Raw genomic sequence first — 12,395 nt, 5'->3', positions numbered from 1 at the left:
CCCCCCCCCCACCAGAAATGCATTTGGAAGTCAAGAAGACCATCTCCCTGCACATTTTCCTTGAGTGCCAAAGGGTATCATAGAGTATCCTTATTGAAGGTCAGTGCTTCCTGACTACTTGCTTTGCTATCAGGCTCCTTAGCAGGAGGAAATGGCCACTCCTCTCTCACACATATACCCTGGAGATGGTCAAGGTACCTAAGAAACATGATAGTAAATAAGACCAAAATGGTTACAATTCACTTCCTGGCTAACTGGAATTTTAGGCCTAGGGAGAAAATAACAATTTTCCTATATTTGTCAGAACCCTCTTTGTTTTGTGTCTCTGTTAGTGAGACTTGATTTTCCTGTATGATTCATGGTAGCTCTTTTCAAAATTAGTCTCATTTGGTATTAAGCAGTCTATTTTAAAGAAACTCCGTTTTGGAAGTCCCTCTTACTTCCCTTGAGTCTCGTCATCATAGTTTCAGTCCTTTTTTTTCCCTTTATAAAAAAATAATTTTTAGTATTTTATTCCCCCCCGATACATACAATTTTAACATTCATTTTAAAAATTTTGAGTTCTAAGTTATCTCCCTTCCTCCCAATTCACCACCCCCTTATTAAGAAAGCAAGTGATTTAATATAGATTATAAATTTATAGTCATGCAAAATGTTTCCATAATAGTCATGTTATAAAAGAAAATATAGGCCCCCCACCAAAACCTCAAGAAAAATAAGGTATATAAAAAAAGTTCATTTCAGTCTGTATTCAGACACTAGTAGTTCTTTCTGTGGTGAAGGACAATGCCTTCAGAGTTGTATTGGGTCACAATATTGCTGAAAAAAGCTAAGTCATGGGGTAGCCATGTGGCACAGGAGCACTGGCCCTGGAGTCAGGAGGACCTGAGTTCAAATCTGACCTCAGACACTTAATAATTACCTAGCTGTGTGGCCTTGGGCAAGTCATTTAACCCCATTGCCTTGCAAAAACCTTTAAAAAAAGCTAAGTAATTTACAATTAATCATCCTACAATATTGCTGTTATTTTGAACTCAGGATACCTTACTTTGCATCAGTCCATGTAAGTCCTTCCAGGTTTTCCAGAGAGCATCCTGCTCATCATTTCTTACAGCAGAATCCATCATAATTCACATACCATAATTTGTTCAGTCGTTCCTTATTTGATGGACATCCCCCCAATTTCCAATTCCTTGCTACCAGAAAAGAGTTGCTATAAGTATTCTTGTATATGTAAGTCTTTCCTTTTTATTTTTCATCTCTTTTGGAAAACTGACCTAGTCTAGGTTAAAGGATAGGCTTGGTTTTTAGAGCCCTTTGGACATAGTTCCAAATTGCCATAGTTCTAGAATATTGAATCAGTTCACAACTCCACCAACAGTACATTTTTCTCTCATTTTCCCCCTATATTCCCTCTAACATAAATTACAAGTCCTTTAAGAAATATTTGTCATTATGTAGTATTAGGATAGTCTTTGTTTTAAAATTATTTTTTTTTTCAGGGCAAATGTAACCCATTGTGGCTTGCCCAAGGCCACACAGTTAGGTAATTATTAAGTGTCTGAGACTGGATTTGAACCCAGGTACTCCTGACTCTAGGGCCAGTGCTTTATCCACTACGCCACCTAGCCGTGCCCATTTTTAAATTATTAATAGGAGGGGGCAGCTAGGATCTGAGTTCAAATCCGGTCTCAGACGCATAACAATTACCTAGCTGTGTGACCTTAGGCAAGTCACTTAGCCCCACTACCTTGCAAAAAAAATAAAATAAAAAAATTTAAATTGTTAACAGGGTTAGCATCATGAAGGATGTGTGATTAAAGGCCTATAAGAGTCATGTTCCCCTAAGAATGAATGAATAAATGATTGGATCAATGATAGAGGAATGCATGAGGTCAGTAGAGAATTGTTTCAGAAAAATAGTTCAAAACAAAGAAGATTTTTTTCTGAAAAATATATTCATTATATTTTATTAGGAAAATAATGATAGCACCTCATCCCATAATTTCCTGGCAAATAGAGAAGAAATAAAAGCAGTGTCAGATTTTGTATTTTGTGACTCAGAGATCACTGCAGATGCTAACTGCAGGCATGACATTAAAAGATGCTTGTTCCTTGGAAGGAAAAATACAGCAAATCTGAAGAACATGTTTAAAAACAGAAACATCACATTGTCAGTAAGGCACATAGTCAAAGCTATGGTTTTTCCATTATCAGTGTATGATTATGAGATTTTGAGTACAAAAAGGAAAGCTGAGCAAATAGTGTGGCTGAAACTAAAATAACCTGGTCAACAGGTAATGAGAAGACAGGACTCATTGGAAAAGATCCTGATGTTAAGAAAGATTGAATGCAAAAAAAAGGGGACAGCAGAGGATGAGATGAACAGATAGCATCATGAAAGTGATGAACATGAACTTGGACAGACTTTGAGAGAGAGTGGAAGATAGAAGAGCCTTGCATTCGATGATCCATGGGGTCAAGGAGAGTTGAACATGATTGACTGACTAAACAACAACAGAATTTGCAAAGACAAACTATTATCAGAAACCTTTGTCTCTCATTTTTGCTAAGAAAAAGGGATAGAAAGGAAGAAGATAGCCAGGGACCCCAGTTCCATGAACTGACTTGTTTAAGCACAAGTCACTCACCATGGTAGTCTTCTGGAAGACACCATTTTTTGACTCCTTTTGGAAGAGATGGAAAAGGGACAAATTTCCTTTTCTCCCTTGCTATATCTTGCTCTCAAGTCCAAGGGAAAGAGAGCACTCAAAAGGAAAGGAAAGCTGTTTCATAGAACACTTTAATAGACAAGAAGGAAAGGCAGTTGTCACAAAAATTCCTAATTCTTGGTTCTCAGTTGTCAATGGTCTTTGGATCTTTGAGACAGTTCCGTTCATAGGGAATTATCAAGGAATTCTCTCAAATAATATGGATTGAAGAGTAGAGACACTTAAGGCAGGGAGATCAATTAGGAATTTGTTGCAATAATTTAGGTAAGAAGTAATGAAAAGCTGAATTAAGTGGTAGCTATGGGAATAGAGTTGAACATGAGAGATATTTCAGAGGGAGAAATAAGATTTGGCAACTGACTGGATTTGTGGGATGAAGTAGAGTGAGAAGTTGAAGATTCTGATGTTGTGAAGCTGAGAGATTGGAAATATAGTAGTACCTTTGATAGAAATAGTGAAGTCTGGGAAGGGGAATGCCTTTTGGGGGAGGGGAATAGAATTAGTTCCAAACATGATGAGTCTGAAATGTTTAGTGTAGGGAATCAGGTCTAAAAGAAGCATAGTAAATTGAAGTAGTATGAGAAGAAGAACTTCAGGGTGAAGAGGATTTTCTTCATTATGGACAAGGAGAGAGACTGGGAGGTGAAGGTGATGATTGTTCTTGCATGGTCAGTGATTGATTAATATTGAAGTATGATGAGAAATAGAAAAACCTATAGGGTTGGCAGGTGGCAGATGAATAGTAAAGCTTATAGTCTCTGAGGGTTATTGGCACTGTGGAGCGCTTAGAAAATGGTCAGACTTAGAAGATGGTAAGCTTCTGAATCCTAGGTCATTAGCCAACTTGTCACTGGATTTCAATGACTGGAAGAGAGAATGAAGCTGATGACTTTGCCCAACTCTGACTCCCTGAAATTCATTTCACTTTTGAGGGAAGACATCACCCCATGATGCAATTGGTCCTCTTGGAGGATATAGCATCAACAACAACAACAAACAACAATAGAAGTAGTTGGATTGGGGCAGGGTTGTGCACCTCCCTCTTGCACCCCCTCTTGCATCCCCAGTTTGCTGCAGCTGTTCCTTCTGTTACGGTGGCAGGGGGAAGGTCAGAAAAATTGAGTTTAAATCTTAAAGTCCTCATTTCCTTTATCTATAAAGGATGGGAGGGAGTTGGACTAGATGTCCTCTGAAGTCTTTTCTAGCTTTAGAATCATGAACCTGTTATTTAATTCAAATTTCCCCTATTAAAAAAAGGTTGAGAGAAACACCAGACACAGTGACCACATTTGAATATGTAATCACCATTCACACCTGGTAGTTGACTTTTTCTCTGCTGGGAAGAAGGTATGTTTCATTATCTATTTTATGGGACCATCATTGGATTTTGAGTAACTGAGAGACTGAGAGTTTGCTTTCTTTTAGTTCTTGTTCTTTGTTAGCAAAGAAGACCAAAATAACATCACTTTCTTTTAGTGATATTATCATTTATATTGTTGTTTCTCTCTCTCTCTCCCTCTCTCTCTCTCTCTCTCTCTCTCTCTCTCTCTCTCTGTATATATATATATATATATATATATATATATATATACACACATGTATATGTATATGGTATGTATATATGCATATATATATATATATATATATATATATATGCACAAATACAAAGATTGAAGCACCAAGGAATTGACTATGAAGATTGTGATGTTGCCTAGCCTTGATGGAGAGACTAACTGGACAGAGAGAGGAGAGCCACCCTAGTCTCTTCCCACTGCCACTGTTGTGTGAAGTCATTTTATTTTGTGCTAGCTAGGACCATTCTGGACATCTAACTTCATCTAATGGACTTCCTATTACCAGAATCCCTTGGGAGAAGACTGACAGCCTTTTTTTCTTTTTGCCTCTTATGTTTTAGGGAAAGGGAAAAAACTCCAAAATTGATTTAATGTACCCAGCATACTAAACACCTGAAAAATATCATCTTATTTGACCTTCACAACAACCCTGTGATATAGGTGTTATTTCTATTATTTGAGAAAACTGAGGCAGACAGAAGTAAACTAGTCACATAGCTAGTAAGAGGGCAGATTTGAACTCAGGTCTTCCCAATCCTAATTCTAAAGCTCCCTCTCCACTGCACCACCTAGGTGTCCCTTTCTACTTCCTAGAATTGATATACTATCCTCTAGCTAACTATCGAAGACCTAGAAATGAAAGTACTTACCATGAATATGGTTCAACCTCAGAAGAAATGAAATAAAAGAAGAGGCATTAACCTCTACTTTGCCACTGTGCTCTAAGTATAGGACTTTTCTTTCTGATTTGATCTGGAACCTTCTACCATGTGTTGTCTCCCCTCATTAGAATATGCTCCTTGAGAGCAAAGACGTCTTACTTTTCTGTTTATATTTCTAGCGTAGCACAATATTTTGCATATAGTAAGTGTTTAGTATATACTTCATTCACTTTTCTCTTCCTTCATTCTAAACTTTTTAGAAGAGGACTTGCACAAGACATGCAAACGTGCTTTAGGGAAGCATGCAAAGCAATGAGGTAGAGTATGTTAAACCTGATTGATGAAAGGGGTAACTGTTTCAATGTTCTTAGTTTAATTCTGGCATGAAGCCCACTCTTCCCGGACTCTCCCTTACCTAACCTCCTACCTGCTCTTGGCATAGACATTAAATCCAAACCCTTGCCATGGATTTGGCTGGCCAGAGTTGCAATATCTCACACCTCTGGAATTTGCTATTTCAGACCTAAATTAGGGATGTTGGCATCTTGTACAGTTCTACAACTTGATCATTCCCTGTATAGCTTAACTTGACCCACCCAGAGAAGATAGGGAAAGTCTCATTTGCTACCTTGACTTTCAGTGAAAAAGATTCCTCTACTTTAGCCTCAAAGCTTTCTCATTCTTTCAGGCTCTGATCTGATCTTAATACTGCTAGCCCTTAGTCATTGAATGAGTGTTGTCTCAGACAAACTGAGACCTGGGAAAGACCAGTCATCTTGACTTTTGTCGTGCCACTGAACTTTGATGAGTCTGGAGGAGAAAGTGAGGGTAATGACTATGCAGCTCTATCTCATTTAAAATTCAATTCACTTGCAAGTCAAGCTATCACCTTGTTATGTCACTGGCCCTCTTGGAGAAGGAAGGACCAACACTAATACCACCACTGCCACCACCATTACCAACACCCCTACCCCCACCATGATCCCCACCAATAATAACAACAGTGGAGTGCATATGGGGGTTCATCTCTGAGCTCTAGCCTCTAAAAGTAGCACATTTACTTTCTTTTTGAAGTTTCACAGTTGATCCACATTCCTCTTTTGACCGATCTATTTGAAGCAGATTCTGTTTTCCATTTCTTCCAGTAAGGGTAAAATTGTTTCTTTCTATACTTTATGTGGGCTTCAAAATTGTGGTACAGGCCAACACCCCTTTTTGGACTGTTCTTCATACTCCCCACACTGTTGTATTTCTTCCAAGGTGAACTTATGTTCTTGGTATGATCCTGAATCCCCTTATGGCCCCAATCTAACTTACTGGCAATTGAGCAAGTTGAGGTGATGGGTATATCTTAGTGCCAAATGCCAGGCTGACCTTCCCTTAGTCTCAGCTGTGGACTCCAATCTTTTTTTTTAAGTTTTAAAATATTTATGTGTTATATACACAAAATAGAATGTTTATAATTCCAAACTCACAAAAAAGTGACTTCCAGGAACAAATAGTCCACCTTTACAAGAAAGCTATATAAGCACATGTTTTTTTACTTTTCTGGTTTTTCACTTTTTATTTGAGTGAAAAAGAGAATGCTTCTCTCTCTTTCAAGAGATTTTTTTTAATGCTGTAAAAATTGTCAGGCACCAATCTTTATCCTATCTTAGAGGGTTACAATATTGGTTTGGTATTTGAAATTGGGATTGAAACCTAGGCTTCCCTACTCCCCAGTTAGTACCCTTTTCACACTGTCTTTATGTTACCTATGATTTAAATAGGAAAAAGTCTTTTATTCCTCACTGCCTTAAAGAAAATAAATATAACAAAACCCATTCTACATAATTCTTTTAGGTTTGGAACTTTTAAAATCTTCATAACAGTGTGATGAATGTTGTCTGCATCGGACTAAAGGTTATAACCTACAATGAAGCATGTTTGAAAGAAAACATGTATAAATATATATATATATATATGTATGTATATATCTATATATATATATCTATATATCTATCTATCTATCTATCTATCTATATATATATATATATATATATATATATATATATATATATTAGTGTCAATTCTGTGAAGGCAAACCTGTGTAGTGACCTGTGTGGGTTAGCTCAGTGCTTTGGGATGTATCCACTGAAAAATCATTATGTAAAATTATTACATGAAAACTATGATCTGTTTGGGAGAAATCTTCCATGTTTCTCAAAATAAATAATTGCCTGCCACATAAAAATGTAAGGCATTTTGGTAAGTTACAAAAAGCATGGGCAATTATAAAAATTAGGTGAAAAAATGGGGTTACTTAAAATAGTGGAAAATACTGAGCAGATGAACTTTAGGAAATTCAATTCTATTCAATTAAATTAAACAATCCTTCCTTTAGCATTTGTATAGAGACCTATACTAGTTTTTGAGATAGAATTGTATCATCTGTGACACAGATTCTAAGCTTCATGATACTTAAAAGCATGGATAGGAATAAGACACCAACAGAGATAACTATAATATATAATATTACATAGAAAGTATATTTAGTCCATTGGAAAGTACAAAACAAATGTTTTATGAGATTTTTCCTCTATCTGTTGGTCCCTGAATATTTACTTTTTTTTGGGGGAAAGGGAATAAGTTTTTATATTGCATCTACTGTGTATCAGACACCATTCTAAGGGATTTACAAATATCTTACTGACAACAATCTTGTGATGTAAGTGCTATTTTCCCCTTTTTATAGTTGAAGAAATAAGGCAAAGTTTAAGTGATTTGCCTAGGGCTACACAGCCAGTAAGTTTCTGAGGATGGATTTAAACTCAAGTCTTTCTGACTCCAAGTCCAGTGCTTCATCTACTGAACCTATGATTTATTCATGGTAGGGAACTCTAGAAAGGGAAATTTCCTCTCCCCTTGCAGGTTGACTCAAGTGCTACAATTTCTAGTTTTAGAGAAGTGCCTATGGCAATTGGAAGTTAAGTGATTTGACAAGGGTCAAGCAACCATTATATATCAGAGATAGGACTTGAACCTGGGTCTTCCTGAATTAGTAACCCACTCTCTATCCACTGTTGTTCACAGAGGACCAATGACATCACAGGTGCCACTGGTCAGATGACTTTGTGGAAGGACAAAAATCAAGATGACTGGTGATGGCCCAGGGAATGATCATGATGCTTTTGGGATCTGAACAAACATTAAATGCTCCACAGTGCTTGCTTTGGTCACCTTCAGCCACAAATTGTTCTTATCCACCTTTCTCTAGGGGAAATCTTCACACACTTAGGGTAGGCACTCCTCTAACTCACAGAGGGGTTTGAGATTCATCTGTTACCCTCAACCTGGTTTAGCCTGTCTGTGGGAATGGTTTGCCAGAGTGTGGCCACTGCACATATATAGTTTCTTAGAGCCACAGGTGAGAATTGGGTGACAGGTGGACACCAAAGGTGTTTGTTGTATGAGGAGTTCAGAAAGGACTAACACCTCTAGTGTGAGGTCTTACTGAGTTCTTTTCAGGGTTTTCTCATTCGCTATTCACTACACCAGAAGTATGAAATTTCTTTCTCTCTTGGGTTAAAATATAATTAAGAAATCTTTAGCCAAATAAATAAAAATGCAATATGGATTAGGTTAATTTGTGGTTATCTAAGTTGGATAAGTACCCACAGGGATTTATTTCTATTTGAGTTTGATATCATTGCACTCATATACCACACTATCCCACTGCCCCTACACATGACCATGATGAAACAGATGGAATGATTCCATTCTTGCCCTCTCTTTCATAGCCCCAGAGCACCCATCCTTCCATCCTTCTTTGTCACCGTCACAGGACTATTTCCAAATCCTCACATACCTCAGTTCTAAGAACTAATCTAACTTTCTATCTGGCTTCATCATTGCTCAGACTGAATCCAGTCTTTCTAGGTATCAAAACCAAAATATACTCAATTTCTCTCTCATGTGGTTGGAAGGAAAGGTCTCTAAGACTCCCTTTGGAAAGAGTGCCAAGCACTTTTCTGAGCTGAGGAGGAGGCAAACAAGCTCTCAACCTAATCTCAATAGACCCCACATTCCTTAAAAAAAATAAACTAGACCTGGTTAAGTGTGGAGAACTTTCTGGTAAAGAATTTCCTTTCACCAATGAAGATCAGCAATTCTCTTTTTAGTCATAGGCTCAAAAATATAGAGCAGGAAAATACCTTAAAAAATCCCTTAGTACAAGTCACTTATTTTTACAAATGGGGAAACTGAGGCTAAGAGAAATAGTATTGTGTGCCCCAGATCCTATAGTTAAATTATAGCTTTGGACTCTAGGTCTACTCCAGGTATATTCTAAATTCTGTGATCTTGCTATTTTCACATTTAAAGAGAGAGACATTTAAGGATTCCCACCACTCCTAGCAGTCCTCTCTAGCTTTGAGATAGGGGATGTTGAAATGGAAAGTTAATGGGTTTTGCATTGCAGTGAGGTCCCTACCTCTGGAAACCTTGAAACACGTGGCAGCACCAGCAGGTGAAGCCTCAGCCCTTAGCTTCAGGGAAGTTATTAAAGCTGTGAAAACCAGTGCTAACTATGTGATCTAAATAGCCATTGTCAAGTTTTATACAAGTCATATTTGGGAGAAAATTGGGGGTTCAGAAATAGATTGCATTCCTAAAATGAAATCTTGTTTAGAGGGAAAAATAAACATTGAGGTATATGCAGGTATATTTAGAAAAATAATTGCACAAAATTATATCAACAAGCCAAGGTTTTGTAATTACAAGAATGGAAATGGTTATTATCATTTTATTAGTAGTTAAGTCCTAGGAGTTATCTGAGATTTAGAAAGCTTAAGTAACATGACCAGGGTCACATAACAAAAGTCAGAGGCAAGATTTGAACCTAGCTCTTTTGAAGTCCAGGTTCAGCTCTCTGTTTACTGTCTATATAGCCTCTCAACACAAAATTACCACATTAAAATAATATAGTTTGCTTTTTTAAAAAGCCTGACTTAGAATTTTATTGTTGTAACTCCTGAAAAGGAATGTCCCTTTGTCAATGAAGTTAAGTATTTTTATCATGTCTATTATGTGTTAGGGATTGAGCTAAGACATTTATTTTTTAGAAATATTAACTCATTTAATACTCACAGCAACCCTGCAAGGTGGGTGCTGTTATTATCTTTATTTTACAGTTAAGAAAATTGAGGAAATATAGATTGCGACTTGCCTGTGATCACATAACTAGTAAGTATCTGAGGGTAGGTTTGAGTTTAGGTCTTCCTGACTCCAGACCCAACACTCTATCCCCTGTGTCTTTTAGCTACCCCCAACTCTTTTTCAACTTCCAGAGATAAAAAATTCTATTTTAACATGAGAATTTTAGAGATTGCCTGAGGCCATAAGAAATTAAATGGCTTGAGAGTGACAGAGGTGGGTCTTGAACCCAGTTATATCTTACTGAGGTCTGCCAGCTATTCCACTGTTGTCTTTATGCCTGCACATATATAACTGTGCAACCTCATGTATAATGTATGTACCTGTATCTAGGTCAGTATGAAATTGTATTAGCAAGGTGACTTTCAAGTTAGCCCAAGATTCATGACCCACATCTGATGCAGTCATCAGATGTGACTCTTGCACAATTACTGAGAGAATGGGGACCCACCAGAACCAAGAAAAAGGATACATTCCAGGAAAAAGCAGGGTACACAAGTTCCTATTCTCTTATCCTGGTAGGCAAGAGGCAAGGTGAACAAGAACTAATGTGAAGCCTCACTCAGATTTTGTGCAAGTCAGATTTTTTGGGAAAAGTACAATTGAACTAATAAAATACATCTTGTTTACATTAGACATTCATTGATTTGCATTGAAATTCAGTTACTGATGGGGCTACTAAGAGGGATTGTGGGATCTCTGTTTCATTTGGAAAATTTTCTCCAAGTGCAGTCTTCTCAGGGTGGTTCTTATTGGAAATTATCTCTGAATCCTCTTACCTGTTGTATATCACCTGTAAGCTCAGTCATCATTTAAAGAAAAGTTGAATGAATCCTGGTAACTGTCCATGATAAAATCTGAGGCCAGTCTTTTAGGTTGTCACAGCCACTAATGCTGATCTTTTGTGGAGAAAAGGAAATTCCCCAAACCCAAACTTCTGGATGAAGTCTGTGAAATTTAGCTCAAGCTCTCAGGGTCTGATGCTCACCAAAGGCCAGTTGGACCAATTTCCTTGGGGCATGACCTCTTTTCTTGGAAGTACCCACAAATCATGCATAGAACAAGGAAGTGTTTTAATTCTCTGGTCCCAGATTCCCTTTTTTCCCTTTTGAGCAAAGTCTGCTCCAAGTCTCTTGGATTACACCTCTTGCTTGATCCTCACCTCCAATGTAAACAAATCATAAATTCTGTAGTAAAGCAGAGCAAAGGTCTCAGAGGCTGTGTTTACAGCTCAGGGCTGAGCTCCCAAAAGTCAACCTTGCCCAAGATGGAACAAAACAAGAAGGAAAAAAAAGATCTCACTTTTCACCCATCATCTTGGAACCTGGGAAGAATGTATAGGCTGGTATTCACCTAATGACATCAGCCATCTAGGTGAAGGTAGCTTGGTATTTGTTTAGTAGTTTGGTATTTGCCCACAATTTGGGGTATTAGGCAGGTTAAGTGGTTCAAGGACACAGTTTCTGGGCATTCCAGGGAATCAGTTGGAAGTACTGGAGAGTTAGCATTCCAACCTGGAATGTCAGAAAGAGCTAGATCTGAATTTGCCTGAAATTCATTAGCTGTGTGGACCTGGGAAGTCAATCAATCCACCCACCAACAAGTATTAATAGTAAGCACTAAGTTCCTTAAAATCTCTGTGCCTCATCTGTAAAATGAGGGTAATAACAATTTTCTCAATGGATTGTTTTGTGGATCAAATAAATTAATAATATCTATCTAGGATTTCTATGAGACTTTAAAATTTGCCCAGTGGTTTACATTTTTTAATCTTATTTCATCCTCACAACAACTCAGTGGACTAGATAATTACTCATTTTCATAGATGAATAAATTAACACTGAGAGACTTACCTGAGTAAAACAGATAATAAATGTCTGAAAGATTTGAACTCAGATCAGTGTTTTGTGCACCACGATATTTAGATGTCTCATACATGTAAAGTTCTTTCCCACCCTTGAGGTCCTAATTTGCAAGTGAGAGCCTTCTTTATCCTTCTTTGCTTCTAGCACTCTATTTAACAGAATCCATCTTTGTAGGGGAAGGAGCACATACTATTAACCAGAAAATTCAATTCCTTTCCCTTTGGATGATTGTCTTAAAAATCTGAAGTAGGGGATGGGAGATGCTCAGTGACCCCATTCCCTTTGTCACAGCCTCAGGGAAGTTCCCTCTTTCAGGTCCTCATCCACTTTAAGAATGAACAACTGTGTTCAACCAGAGGCAGTCTTTAC

Source organism: Macrotis lagotis, chromosome X (genome assembly GCF_037893015.1).
Source record: "Macrotis lagotis isolate mMagLag1 chromosome X, bilby.v1.9.chrom.fasta, whole genome shotgun sequence".
NCBI lineage: Eukaryota > Metazoa > Chordata > Mammalia > Peramelemorphia > Peramelidae > Macrotis > Macrotis lagotis.
This window is presented reverse-complemented; position numbering follows the sequence as displayed.